Source organism: Monopterus albus, unplaced genomic scaffold (assembly GCF_001952655.1).
Source record: "Monopterus albus unplaced genomic scaffold, M_albus_1.0 scaffold250.1, whole genome shotgun sequence".
Lineage (NCBI taxonomy): Eukaryota > Metazoa > Chordata > Actinopteri > Synbranchiformes > Synbranchidae > Monopterus > Monopterus albus.
In genome coordinates, this window is record NW_018128130.1 from 1,743,239 (window position 1) to 1,759,065 (window position 15,827).

At 42.4% G+C, this 15,827-nt stretch overlaps 1 protein-coding gene across 10 annotated transcripts in view; it reads right to left on the reverse strand.

The window, feature by feature from the left end:
• ptprfa (protein tyrosine phosphatase receptor type Fa) overlaps window positions 1–15,827 on the reverse strand; it is a 562,000-nt gene that overhangs the window by 522,575 nt on the left and 23,598 nt on the right. The window contains exon 1 of one of the 10 annotated variants that reach the window (XM_020620915.1): window positions 9,948–9,967. The exons of the other annotated variants lie outside the window; for them this stretch is intronic. The gene's annotated coding sequence lies outside the window, so the exon portion shown is untranslated. Of the gene's footprint in view, window positions 1–9,947; window positions 9,968–15,827 lie in introns of those variants that run through there. 10 annotated transcript variants of the gene reach the window in all.

Sequence of the window (15,827 nt, forward strand, 5' to 3'; positions counted from 1 at the left end):
ACGGGGGGGCTGCCACCACTGGAGACTGGGTACAGGAACAGCGGCCCCAGTCGACGGTCTCCTCCTGGTCCGCCATTTCCATGGACCCTCAGGGCAGATAGCCCTTGAAGGGAGAGGGGCTCTGTGCGGGGCGGGAGAGTGGAGATGCCATCTGAGCCTTTAACTGTTGGTAAATGCCCTGTGCTTCTGCTGGGCTCAGGTAGGTCTCCATGAGCTGAAGGTCATAGAGCTGGTGGCAGAGTGTGCCAATTTTCTGCGCCAGCTCTGCTACATGATCGGGTGTGTCCGCGGGGTTCCATGGTTATGTGTGTAATGGTGGGTGTGTATGGCAGGGGTAGTGATGGGCCGGGGCTGACCGCCCCCGTTACTTATTGTACTGTCAGGAATCGGTGCATGATGCTGCCGAAAATGTTGGTGAACTCAATTAAAAGGCCAGACAAGGAAATGTAAAACAAAACCATCTCTTTAATAAGAGAACTAACGCTAAACAAAAGCCATACAAGACACGGTGAAACACAAAACTCACAGGTCGGTATAAACAGTACGAGATCAGAGCCAGCAAACACATACAGCAGAGGAATCCAAAATACGTAGTCCAAAGGGAAGTCCGATAATCATATGCAGTGGCGGTCCAAAGCAAGAGGGCAAGGCAGAACAGAATAGTCAGAGGAAACAATCTGGGTCAAAACACAAAATACCAAAACCGAACAATGCTGGAGAGTCAGAGCTGGCGTCTAGAACAATCTGGCAGGGACTGGTGGGTGAAGGCTGCTTATAATGCGGTGCAAACAGGTGCAAACAATCGGGAGCAGATGAACCTAATGTGAGTGATTAGTAAAAGAAAAAAAGACTGAAACAGAGGTGAAACAAAACAGGAAGTAAGGTCAAAATAAAATTCTGACAGGAAGCAGCAAAACTGAATCATGACAGTGGGATGTGTTCCCACCTCTGCCTTGTACTAAAAGAATGAAGATAAAGGACCTGTTTATAAAAGTTGAGCCATGGACTTTATGGACCAGCACAAAAGGTTGTACTGCCCCTGAAAACATTTTGGTAACTGCAACAAAAAAATATAGAAGGTGAATAACGTGCACTTCAGATGTTCAGTTGGAAAAATAGCTGCTTAGCTAGCTAGCTAACAGTTATCCATAAACCAACAAGCACATGGGTGATGGACTACCAGCAGTACAAGATTTCCGTGTTTTTGTAGACTTTCATTCATCCCATTCCTGACCAATACAAATTATTCAGGGATCAAAATATAATTGAGCCACTTACTATGTATGATACAAGTACAGATTTGCCCATCTTCAAGATTTCCCACCATTCAACAGTGACAACAATCAAGTAATTCTTTCTGAGTTTTATTTAACATTTTGTGATTAAATACTACATTTGGCGATATACAAATAAAATTTGATTTGATTTGATATGGGTCACATTTTACACTTAATGAGTTATTGAGGTACCAGCAAACAACCTTCTTCTGTGCTTCAGGTCAAATATATTCCCAAACCCTTCTGTATGAAAAAGGAAGATTCTGTAGACACTACTTCTATTGACCACTTGCTGATGTAGTTTCACTTGGGAGGAGGAAAGATTATGCATCCATCTTGTCACTAAGATCAACCACAATCATCCTTCCTTTCAGTTTGCTTTGTTGTCATTACTCTTACGCCATGTCAACACCAAAAACATTTCAGCTGTGTTTTTGATAACACATGTAACATGGGCGTGTCACAATCCTTTATTAATTAATCCAGCTGTCTACACTGCTTGCCTTTTGGCTTGGGTATCACTTGCACTTTATGTGTGTAGCTGCGACCTGAATGTATTTTTATGCTCAGTACAGACTACACGATTAAAGCCCAATAACAGGCTGACCCAAGGGTCATAGGACATCTTCTTCTTCTTCTTTCGGCTGTTCCTGTTAGGGGTCGCCACAGCGAATCATCTGTTTCCACCTAACTCTATCCTCTACTCTCACCCCAATTAACTTCATGTCCTCTTTTTAGCACATCCATGTATCTCCTCTTTGGCCTTCCTCTTGACCTCTTGCCTGGCAGCTCCATCTCCAACATCCTTCTACCAATATAACCACTATCCCTCCTCTGCACATGTCCAAACCATCTCAATCTGGCCTCTCTGACCTTGTCCCCAAAACAGCCGACCTGAGCTGTCCCTCTGATGTGCTCATTCCTAATCCTGTCCATCCTGGTCACTCCTAAAGAGAACCTCAACATCCTCATCTCTGCTACCTCCATCTCTGCCTCTTGTCTTTTCCTCACTGCTACAGTCTCTAACCCATACAGCATAGCTGGTCTCACTACTGTCTTGTACACCTTTCCTTGGATTCTTGCTGACACTCTTCTGTCACACAACACTCCTGACACCTTTCTCCACCCACTCCAACCCGCCTGCACTCGCCTCTTCCCCTCTTTCCTACACTCCCCATCACACTGGACTGTTGACCCCAAATACTTAAACTCCTGCACCTTCTTGACCTCAGCCCCCTGTAACCTCACTGTTCCACTTCCCTCCCTCTCGTTCATACACATGTATTCCGTCTTACCACGACTGACTTTCATTCCTCTTCTTTCCAGAGCAGACCTCCACCTTTCCAGGTATTTCTCCACCTGCTCTCTGCTCTCACTACAGATCACAATGTCATCCACAAACCTCACTGTCCACAGTCTGTCTGACTCCATCTGTCAACCTGTCCATCACCATAGCAGAAGTGGAGATAGTATAATGGAGCTAATTCTGACAAGAGAACTGAAAAACAGTGTCAGACTGAAAAACAGTGTCAGACTCATGTCATGTCATAGGACATAGGAACTGAAAAACAGTGTCAGACATGACAGTTGATTATTTTATCTTGTATAGTGTGTCATAGTAAACAACGGCTGATGCTGCATCTGGGAAACCTCAACATCTCAACAAAGTCCAGTGTATCAGAATTTTTTTCACTGATCAACAGGAACAAAGATCGCCCTTCTGTTCACAAAATATTTTGCATACTGGACTGAACCATATTCATTAAATATCAGAATCAGAATAATCTTTAATGGCCAAGTATGTCTGAACATAGAGAAATTTGCCTCCAGCACAGAGGCTCTCAATGTGTTGTAAGGCAACAGGAATAGAAAATAACAATGAGGATAAAAATAAAAAGAAGAACAATAAGAATAAGAATAAACAACATGTCCATTCAAATAGGAAAGGTAATGTTTGCAATCAAAATTAGGAAAGGAAAGAGGAAAAGAGAAATAGCTTTTATAAATACAGTATATGTACATCTATGTACATTGTGCCAGAAGAGCTTTCAGACGGATATATACAATGGTTAAGTTTACAGTTTATTGCACTGGGGTGATCACTGTGCCCAGTCATGGGTTAAATGTTCATCAGCGTAATGACATGGGGGAAGAAACTGTCCCTGTGCCTGGTTGTCTTGGTGTACAGTGACCTGTAACACCGTCCGGGGGAGGAGTTCAAACAGATTGTGTCCAGGGTGTGAGGGGTCTGCATTGATCTTCTCCACCCTCCTTTTGACCCGTGTGGTGTACAGGTCCTCCACGGAGGGCAGGCTGGTACCAATGGTTCTCTCTGCAGTCCTAACTGTTCACTGGAGTCTGTTCCTGTCCTGTTTGATTGCTGAGCCAAACCAAACAGTGATGGAGGTGCAGAGAACAGACTCAATGATTCTTCTGTAGAACTGTATCAGCAGCTCCTGGGGCAGGTTGAACTTCCTTAGCTGGTGCAGGAAGTACATCCTCTGCTGTGCCTTCTTATGTATGGTGCTGATGTTGGACGTCCACTTCAGGTCCTGGGAGATGGTGGAGCCCAGCACTTTGAAGGACTCTACTGCTTATACAGTGCTGCTGAGTAAGGTGAAGGTGGCTCCTCCTGAGGTCCACTGTCATCTCCACTGTTTTGAGTGTGTTCAGCTCCAGGTTGTACACCACAGCGCCAGCTGTGCAACCTTTGGTTAGTACGCAGACTTGTCACTGTCTCAGATGAGACTGATGACCATTGTGTCATCTGCAAGCTTCATGAGTTTGATGGACGGGTTCCCTGAGGTGCAGTTGTGGGTGTAGAGGGAAAGCAGCAGTGGGGAGAGCACTGGAGGGGGATGTCTGTGGTGCAATGATCACACAGACCAAGGGCTGCAGGGGACATAGGCATCTCTTATTACCATGCAGCAGTGGTCCAGTGTATTTTTGTCTCTGGTGGGACAACTGACGTGCTGTCTGTATTTTGGCAGCTTGTTGTCAAAATACCCTAGAAATTGTTCTAGGTGGAGAGTCAGGGATGTTTCATTTCCATGCCAGTTTTCTGGCTGGTCAGGTGCTGTAGTGTGCCAGCATGGACCCTCGATCTTATAAACACTCTGACCAGAATGAATAATAAAAATTGTCTGGGAGAATAAAATGGATCACAGTTGACGAAGGGAGTCTCTAAGTCCATGTTGCAAGTTCTTTCTAACACTGTGACATCTTAACACCAACCTTCATTTATGTAGAAGCAGATTCCACCTCCTCCTGTTTTCCCGGATAACTCCATCACATGATCTGCTCTGTGTACCTGGAACCCCAATATTTGTATTGTGCTGTCTGATGGAATCACTGAGCCAAGTCTTCGTGAAGCATAGAGCAGCAGAGAGTGAGAAGTCAGAGTTAGTCTAGTTGACAAGAACGAGTTTGTCCATTTTGTTGGCTAGAGAGTGTAGAGTTGCTAGGTGGATAGACAGGAGTGGTGTCCAGATCCCAGGTATCACATTGTTATGGCCCCACCCCTTCCTGTTCTTTTGCTGCTCTGCCTGCAACAGTATACAGGTAGCATGGTCATATGGTGACACGTGTAAGCCTCAGTTGAGACTATTTAAGACAGCCTTCACTGACTGTTCAGTCTCTCTTCCTCCTCTCTCCCTACGGGATCCACATCACCTGGGTTTGGGTTTGTTCTATTTTCACATTGACAACATGAATACATACATTACTCCACTCATCCATATGCTGCATGTGCTTGCACTGATCTGACTGATTCTCATACCCCATGTCTATGGTTTTGTTGTTGTTGTTTTATGTTGGTAATAAATCACCTTAATTGGCATTAAAACCTGGTTTAGACTTTCCTTTTTGTCGCTGGCTAAGAGCCAACTTGTGACAACAGTGATAGAGCTCACATTAGTTTACTGACTTTCCCAGCCAGCCTTGCGCAGTAGCTACACTACAGAGCTAGCTAGCGAGCTAGTTTTCAGTTTTACTGTAATCTTAAAATACTACCAAATTTCTCCGTGAAGGATGCACAACAACACATTTGCTGCTGCCTTCATGCAACCCAAAGATGGGTTAGATCTACTGCTGATACAGTGCTGCTGAGTAAGGTGAGGGTGGCTCCTCCTGAAGTCCACTGTCATCTTCATTGTCCTTTAGATGATAGATGATGTGGTTGATTCCTTTCAAGCATATGTGACACTTGATTGATGTTTGCTCCAGCTCACCCCACCCCTTTCTCTCTGAAGCAGTGTCAACAATTAAATCAAATCAAACCAAATCAATTTTATTTGTATAGCGCCAAATCACAACAAAAGTCATCTCAGGACACTTTACAAAGTAAGGCCTAGACCTTACTATTATCACTATTATTACATAAAGAAAACCCAACAAATCCCCCTTGAGCAAGGACTTGGCGACAGTGGGGAGGAAAAACTCCCTTTAAGGAAGAAACCTCCGACAGACCCTGGCTCTTGGTGGGCAGCCTTCTGCCTCGACCGGTTGGGGTGAGTGGATAAAGGAGAGACAAAAGAAGAAAAGCAACAAGACTGTCCACGGATCAGGCCGTCCCTGGCACCTCGGCAGCTGATACCGTGGCTACAAGCGACTCCACCCCTGCTCACGTAGGAGCACGCTCCCGGCAGCAAGTCACACCTGCGCTCAATTAGTAGAACCATACTTAAGCACAGCACTGGTGTGTCCTCGTTGCCAGATGATCTCTCAGTCTTCTGCCGGCGAATTCGCGTGTTTCACGTCCTGGATCCTGATGTCCACTAATATTGACCTACCCTGGTATATTGATGTGATCCACTGTGTCGACCTGAGTGAGTTTCTCTGTCTTGTTTACGTTTTTTCTGAACTGACTACCGAGGAGTATCTTATGTTATTTCGAACTGATTACTGAGGAGTATCTTATGTTTTTTCTGAACTCATTACCGAGGAGTATCTTCTGTTTTTTCTGAACTAATTACCGAGGAGTATCTTCTGTTTCTTCTGAACTAATTACCAAGGAGTATCTTATGTTTTTTCTGAACCGATTACCGAGAAGTGCTTTATGTTTTATTTTTCTGAACTGATTACGGAAGAGGGCTTTATCTTCTTGTTTGAACTGTTACCTGCTGCCACCTATATCTCAGTGGACCTTGCCGCCGATCGTTGTTTGGGGTCCGTGTCAAGTACCTGGGCCAGAGAAGTGTGGACGCTTGCTCCTGTCTGCATACCTCGGCACTGGGATCCAAGCACGCTCTCCTGCCCAGAGCCAGCATTTCCCCTATACGCAGGTCACCTGCGTTGTGCTCTACATCATCACACCCTTGTCTGCCTGTTGTCCCCTCTCCTAATCTCCTTCTTTGCTCTATACGCAGTGCCAAACCTCTCCTTCGACCCCGGGCAGCTCCTCCAGTGGTCCAGTCATTTCAGCGGCCCCAACTGCCCGAGACCCACACCGGCAGCTCCGCGTCTGATCCTCGCCACCTCCTTTTCTTTCCATACTCTGTCGAATAAATATCTTTCTCTGACCTGGGTTTGAGACCTGCCTATTCCTGAGTCCAGTCACTCTGTTGGTGTGCGGCTTGCCGTAACAAAGACACAAACAAACACTGGTCTCTGAAGCAGTGTCAACAATTAAGCCAACTTCAAGTTTAGACTGTTTGGATTAGGTCAATAAGAGGTGTCATAGAAGACTGCTAGGAGTGTGTGTGACTTTTATTTATTTTTATTTTTTTGCTTTCGAACACAAGCAGCCAGTATCACACACACAGACCACAGAGGCTGTTCTGTGTTTACATTCTCCCAGTCCCTCCAAGTCATTAACGACGGCAGGCTGTCATCTGTTGGGTACTAACGTATAGTCTGCCATATCTCCCGTCCAAGTATTTATGACTCTATAATCATGTAATCTAACTTAGTGACCATAATATCAGACAAAATATATGTGTAGTCTGAACCAGGGCATTACGCTTCAAGTATTTTTTTCAGAGCTACACAATTAAAATGTTCCACAAAATCCACCAATGTGTGAGTGAACAGACACCCAGTTTAGACAGCCTCTGATGAGCTTGCACACCAGATGTTACGTGCTGAAAATGCTATGTTTGTGGTGTAGACACTGCATTAGCTATTTAGCCACATTAGCAACAGGGTTTAGGGATGAGCCGGACTAAAAATGTCTCAACAACTAGCCTACTGGATACATTCATTGTCATTGAACCCTCAACTTTTCATCTAGTCTTAATTTGTTCAATACTTTGGTTTAAAATTACAGCAAAGACAGTCTCTTCAGCCTCAGCTGTACTTTGTGTCATCGCTGATTAGTCATTTTAAAATGCTGAGTTGGCGCCGCAGATGGCTGCCTCAGTTCTGTACCAGAAACAAATTCCTTATGTGTAACATACTTGGCCAATAAAGGTGGTTAACCTTATATTAGCACTGTAATTGTGAGTGTGTTAGCATGTTGCTCAAAGCACCATTCTGCCTAAGACAGTAGGTAAGAATAACTTCAAAATCTGGCCTTGTACTGCTGTGATCTATACCAGGAAGTAGTTGAATATGGCATTGGCTGATGCTAAACAACACCTTGATATGTGCTAAAAGAGGATGCAGGAACAACATTGCATTTTAATTTAGATTATTTAGAGACACACTAACCTCAACATCCCCTTAGGGAGCCTTTAATATACAGAATAATGGCCGTCTGACCATCATGTCACACACTGCATTTAATTTTAGGAATAACATGATCCTCCCTCACTGCTATTAAAAAAGCTTCTCATAACACTTCCAGCACCTTGTTTAGCAACCAAACAGCTGCAATGTGACAGTCACAACAAAACAGAAATAAATGTTACTTATTATACAATATGACCAATTGACTTAGCCTCAAATCCACAGCAAAGTGCTGTTTGCCTGCTCCTCTACTATGTTTTAATGTTAATGAAAAGAGCTGCAGATAGTCTCAGTGAAAACACACATTATGTGTGAACTTTGTTTCAACACAGATCATATCAATCTACAGGTTGATATGCGAGGCCTCTTGTTCATGCCAGCAGAGTTAAACATTAATTAACAACAGATCTGGGCAGAAAGCAACTGAGACTCATCAGCATTCATCAGCACAGCCCCTCACACTTCCATGTGCTGCAGAGTTTAAAGATTGTCGAGCAAGTACTCTTTCACAGGAGCTCTGAAACCATCATCTGAAAAGCTGCAGGGTTTGATGTACATTCTGTATCAGCGCAGGAGGTTATGCCAGGTGACGGTTAAGGGCAGCACGATGAGTACCACTCGTTAGGTTTCAACAGAGGAAACGCAGCTAGAAATACACCAGTGAGCCACACTGTGCACTGAGTGATTTGTTGATTCTTCATGACATATGTGAAGCCCATCTTTTTACAAAAGGTTTACACTACTCTGCTAGCTTCTCACGCTACACATAACGAGACAAGCTGGTGTAAACAGAGCTTAACTCTTTTTTACTTCACAGACTGTAAAAAGTGATGCCATTTGTGTTTTCAAAAACAATGGAGGTCTATGTCACAGATGAATTCACTAAACTGGGGTCTGGATTCATAAACTTTATGGTGTGTACATGAATTTCATTGGAAAATAACCAAAAAATATCAAATGACCAAGCTTGGACTGTTTCAGCACACGTAGTTGAAGATGAGAATATATGTTTTGGTTAGACCATGTGAAAACTAAAGGGGAATCTGCATGTTGCAGAAAGGGAAATTTAAAGAGAAACTACCTCATCAATATTTATGTCAAAGAAAAAGAACAGTGGGCAAAAGCATAATGGCCATATGAGCAGCAGATACACAAGTGAAAACCATGTACCTGTACAGAAAACGTCAGTCCTCATTGACCAGAGGACAGAGCAGTGAATCAAACTCCAAACCTAGGGAACTGTAGCACTGAACCCAAGACACGTACAGAATGTTAACCACTGAGTGAAGGGATGGGGAGGTATCCTTTGGTTTCTATTGCAGCAAATGAGAATTTGACAGTTCTTTACCAATCAATTCTGCATTAGATGGTAACTCCTGAGGTTTTCAGATTCTGAGAACCCGGAGCTAATACTGTGGAACTGAGCACTGAATACAATTTCTTTTCTGGCCTGGAAAAACCAGTTTCTCATTTTGACGGGCCATATAAGTCACTGAAGAAACCTCAAAACTGCCGTAAAACCACTTTAATTGTACAATACTCCAAACATATAACACTTACAACAACCTTGACAATAAGACGTTTTCTCAGCAGATTTCAAACAAACTTTAGCTGCAAATGTCAAGTTAGTTCCTTTGAAAGCTGACTATGTTTATGCAGAGCTGCATCTTTTATTCCATAGACCCTCATTATAAATTTATCATTTAAAAAAATCATATAAAATCACACAGATATGCCTCAAATACCAAAAGCAATAGCAGCAGTCTAGATGAGCTGCATATTTGACTTGAAGTTTCAAATTTTCATGATATAATAAAAAAAGAAAGAAAGAAAAAGAAGGATGGCCAAGCAGCAGAACAAAAAGTGAGTGCTGTCCTAGTTTTCATGACATCTGGGGCTCAAATTTACAGTCTAGAAACAAAAAGGCCAACATCTTTGGCTATAGTACACATTTTATTATAGCCCCCACGTTTCAAAACAAAAACATTATCATTATGTTTTTACCTTGCTTGGCACAAAGTCAGGGCGGTTCCACTGCTAGGGGAAGCATTTTGGTCCAAGAGACAGAACACAGTTGCCAAAAATAGCAGCCAAATCACTAAGAACATAAAAATAAAAATAAATCATTTGCACGACTGCAGAGAAACAGCAATGAAAACAAGCGTGAGCTCTGCTGGGACCTTTTCTGATGCAGTCAAGGTGGTTCTGTTGTAGGGGAGCTGCCAGTTTATAGGAACATATAGTATTTTCAGATATAAGTCATGAACAAGCTCCTAACATCTTCCGGCTTGCTCTAAAGACAATGCAATGACTCTGTGAGCAGCCGCAGCCCTGTTTATCAGACTCACCACCTGGTACCTGTGGAACCGCTTCTTTTATCACAGACACAATCCAGAGAAGCCTTAAATAAACAGTGTATGGAACAGATTCTGTCTTTTTAATATTAAATAAAAAACATCTTGGCTAGAATGACAATTTACAGGCACTGGCATTTGTATTTAAAAGTCTGGGAAAGACATTTCATATTAAGTTGGTAAAATTAAGGCTGATGCTGCTGCTGTGCAACTGCACTGCCTTACAGATCTGTCACAATTTATTAAATATAATTACATATAGTATATATAAAAATGGAAACAGAGGAGTGTAACATGCATTGGTTGTGTAGCTGCTGACATCAGCATGAGCTCTGCTGTCCCATCTGTAAACAGAATGTACTGAGGCCTGCTATTCCTGTGTTTAACGCAGTTTAATCACTAGGGGTTCTAAAGTGAATATTTTTTTTTTTGTTAATAATATATCATCAGTAGCACACACAGGCAAGCTGTAAGTGTGTGACACTGTAGACTTGAACCTTTCAAGGGTTACCAAAATGATGTCTGAACACTCAGGAAAAACAGAGATAGGATTTTTATGTTTTACATTTGTGCATCTTTATTTCTGATCTATGATCATCAACATATGGTCACCTTTCATTTACCTGATGGGAGTTTTATATTGTTCAGTCAAAAGTAATGCACTGCATTTTGTTGCCTTGTACTTGTACATGGGTAATGACAATAATGTTGAATCTAATATAATCTAATTATTTTTGAATGGCAAGTTTCAAAAGCATGAAAGTAAACGTACATGAGAGAACAGCGAGAGGCTGAGACAGAGAGAAACAGAGAGAGAGCAGTTTTTACTTTTTTGTTTTTGTTGTTTTTACTTCAGCTGCTGGATCATTTTTAAATGACTTTCAACAGTAGGAAATGACAACACAAAAAGTGTTTGCTGCTGTTTCCCAGGAGGAGGACCACTGTAATATTTGATCCACTCTGTTTCAACAGATCAGGACACTGTACAATTGGAGAAAAATATTTTAAAAAATTCCTCTTATGTCATGAAAATTAATTTTATGTTGCTCCAAACTTCTTGCTTTATTGTTTTATCACTGATTGTGTTGCGGCTGATTTCCTACCGCTGCTTTTCTCTGAGTAACTGTGAATAACTGACTGTGTTTGTGATAGAGAGAGGAGACAAGAAGTTAGTTTGTTTTTCACTGTGACAAGGACAGAGGCTTTGGTAAATGTGTTTGGGTGCTTAGACTTTGCGAGAGAGTTTTGGGTGCTTCTGTAGTTGTTTTTCTATGGCGTGAGATATAAAGTGGGTGGGCTCATCCTATCCTTGCAGCTGGGGGTGAGGTGAGCCTGTACATTCCGGTGGCTGTGGGAGGAGCCATATGTACGAGCTTGGCATTATATATTTTGTCTTTGTGCTTCTGTGCAGAGTATGGATCGGGCTGCACATTTCTGCCTGAACCCGACACAACTTACTGTACTTTGTGTGTGTTTTTCTAGTATGGCTCTCAGGTGTCTTATATCATGGATAGACTGTCAAGCACTTAACCTGCTCATTATTTTAAATTAGAATAAAGGAAAAGCATGGATTCATTTACAAGTCAAATATTTACCAGTGCAATTCCACCTGTTTGACCTACCGTGGCCGAACTAAAGCAGCTAAGGTACCAGCACAATGACACACTCAACAAACAGCAGAATCATTCTGCAAATGTAATTTCAGTGTTTGTGTATTGTTGTACTTCATGCTTCAGTTTTAAGTAAATAAATAAGACTGGTTTTCCTTAAATGCTGTTTCCATTAAAATTATTAGTAAGCAACTATTAATATTCTGTTGAATGATGCCAAATATCATCTGCTATGATTATTGACAAAATCCCAGAAAATATCCTGATAGAATTTTTCTGTCAATATCGTGCACCCCTACTATGGAGTTCACCCTTCACACACTGTGGGTCCTGATTTGAATAATGTGGGATGTAGCTACTCTGACACACTGAACAAGGTGAAAGGAAACTAATCAAACTATTCATTTTGCTGGCTAACATGGAGCAAACACCTCATTCCAGCCAGCTTGCCAGACCGCAGGGACACTGGAAGTACTGTAAGAGCGCAAATGCAATCTCGTCCGGCTGACTGTGCAGCACCTAATAAATGTCAGGAGCTGATTACAGTCTGCGGCTCCTAATGAACAACAAGGGAGAGGGCAGGGGGGCCTGAATGCAGACCCTGACACTTCCATTTATCCAACATGCTGTTCGTGTTTCACGCTAAGCTTGATCGCTTTCATTGAGCTACTGTTCTGATTTGGATCTGGATCACATTTACATATTTTCTTCAGTATCAAAATTACTCCAGTATTTAGTGTCTATACATCCATATTTACAGTGCAAACAATAACTGCTAGCAGCAAATGCAGCATGACTGTCCGTGGTGCAGATCCACAAAAATGTGAATGGCATTAGATGAAGAATTGTCAGGTTTGCTCGGCCGCTCTGCCTCCCTCACCTTTCCTACTGTCTCTTGCCCATTAACACTAATCACGTTCACCTGTTCCTCACTCCCTTATCACCAGCTGCACTTGATTAGGTCACTCACTATATTACCCGGTTTCACTCCTCAGTCACTTGCCAGTTCTTTCTAGTCACTAGGCCAACTTTGCTCATGCGTTTTCATTGTTTTTGTATGTCCTTATCCCCTAGCCAAGCTACTGTTTTGTGTTTCCCCGAAGGACTGTTCCTCCGGACCGTGGCTCCACTCTCTCCTCCCAGGCAAGTCAATGCACAGTCGCCTATCTATTCCACTATTGCCTCCATCTCTCTGTCTCTACCTTCAGTACCACCATCACCGTCGACCAGCCCAGGAGTGACCCCACCTATGCAGCTCGGCCCAGCTCTCCATCTCCTCACGTCCTACTGTTGGTCAACACCCGGTTACTACTCATCGACAGGACTACGCACTATTTCCCTCTGTGTGTGTATGGTCACTCCTTTGATCACTATATATATAATAAATCATTGTTTGCACCGAAGTCGGCTACCTGGGTCCGCCTCTTTCCTCGTTCGCACTGACTGGTGCGAACAGATCATAACAAGAATACAGGATATATAACCTGCATCCATTGCAAGATTTAATATTATAATGTGAAGTATTATGGACAATGTAGTGCCAAAACACAGAATATATTGTTACCAAACAGAAATAAGACACTTTGTACTGTAGTTAAATGGTTTCTTTTTTGTCTATATGTTTATTGTTCTTATTTCCTGCTTTGTTGTGCTGTAGGCCTAGTCTACAGACAAAGACTACAGTTAAGTTAATGGTTAAATTTTAGTCATTTTGAAACACGGACCAAAGATTTGTGGCTGTGCTTTTGTTGTTAAAAATACATTAATCCTCACAATTATTTTGTATCTGTCACATACTGTAGATATCTATGTTTTGGGGGAAGTGCTACCTGATTGAAGGGTGGAACTTTTGTAGAAAATATCCCAGAAGCAGCATCTGTCAAAAATAGATGCATATCGGAGCAGAGAGTCGCATCTGGGACACTTCGGAAACATGTTGCAGCTATGAATAATAAGCATCGACTGGCACCAATCACCTCTGGTGGCCACGACACAGCTGCACCTGGTGGAAATGAGGAGTTATCCTCCTCAACCTCACTGCCACATTCTATGCCATCAACTACTCCGTTCTTCTCTCCACACTCAACCTCGCCTGCCCTCTCGACATCATAACTCACGGACAGACAACAGTTCTTCAGCACGACGAGCTGCACCTCACTCACTGCTCCCTAACTAAATGTTCCCTGTTGGTAACATCATTTCACATCATGGTCTCTGCTTCCACTGCTATGCCAATGATGTCCAGCTCCACTTTTCCACCAAATCCATCACCACCTGCCTCACTGAAATTAAATCATGGAGGAGACAGTTTTCTAAAACTGAACTGTGAAAAATTGACATGACAATCATTGATTTCAAAGCGCTCACCAAATCCATTTGCAACATCTGCGTCACTCCACTCTGCCGCCTTCCTCACTCATCTTGGAGCCTTTTTTTGACAGCAACCTCTCTTTTGAGCATCATGTTAATCAAATCACCAGGACTGCCTTTCTCCACTAAAAAACAGAACTCTGCCTGTCACTCTCCTCTGCTGCTGAAACCTCCACGCTTTCATCCCATCCAGACTCAAAGTAGCATTATGGCACATCCAAAGTCCTTCATAAACTCCAGTATATCCAGAACTCTGCTGCTTGCTTCCTCACACATTCTCGCTCCTGTGATCACATTGCACCTGTGCTACAGAACATCCACTGGTTCCCTGTCCCACAGCACATTCCTTTTAAAGTCCTTCTCCTCACTCACAAAGGCCTCCACAACCAGATTCCCTCCTGATTGAGCTGCTTCTACACCACACTCCTTCCCTCATCTGATGACAAGATTCTTTCCTTGCATCTTCTTCTTCTGCCAGTTATGTTTTCCATTCCTAGACTGACAATGACAAAACTGTTTATGTAGAAGTACTGCACATAAATATTCACTCAGCAGTCTGCTTATGTCACTGACCAGCATTTGTGTATGGAGGATAGAAAGTCTGTGGTCCTGAAACCAGCAGCAGTTATACAGCCTAATTCACTTAGTGCTGCATCCAGTGATCGAGATCCATGGGGGTCTCTGGGTTATTTGCATGTAATTTTATAAACGCTTGACTGTTTATAAAATAATACAGTCAAACTATATTGTCAAACTGTGGTCTACCAGAGTGCACAGCCAGTGGATATGTTACCCACCTACAGCTGCTTTTGTCAGGATCAAATGGTTATAAAATAGAAAAAACAGACACAACATTTATCCTTGTGGTAACACTAACTGTATATCTTTGTGAAACTTGATTCATTGCAACGTACAGTACATCTACATTGCTTACACTGTATTACACTGTAATGACTGTTGAGGTTACGTTCTAAATGCAATGGGTTACAGATTACTAGCTACCCTCTTAAAAAGGTAATATGTAATATAACGCTTTTAATTATTTTTTGATTACTTTTCCAAAAAAATGTTTACAACTGGACACTAAAGTTGAAAAGTTTAAACCAGGCAGTGTAAACTTCATAACTGTACTTGACACTCACTACTGTTAAACCTTTATTAGCACCTCTTCAATATAACTTTTGTTACATTATATATTTCCGGTGAAACATGTAGTCTACTGAAGGGGCACCAAGCAAAGCCCTGTTCTGATTTCAGGAGGAATTTAATGTTGAATTTCCAGCACTGAAAAGCCTTATGGTCTAACAATGTGACCATCTGCCTTGGAGTTGACGGCTGGTCACAGCCAGGCATGGCAGACTCAGCTTGTTTAGTGTGTTGATTTGACTGGCAGACCGGAGGCGGTGCAAAGTCAAACAAGAGAACCAAAAGCAACATTCAAAACTTAATGCATGCTGACAAATGACTGGAGCTTATCTTGACACACAGACAGTTTCTTATACACCATTGTACTCACGAGGTTGTTGTATTTAAATTTGTTCCAAATGCTT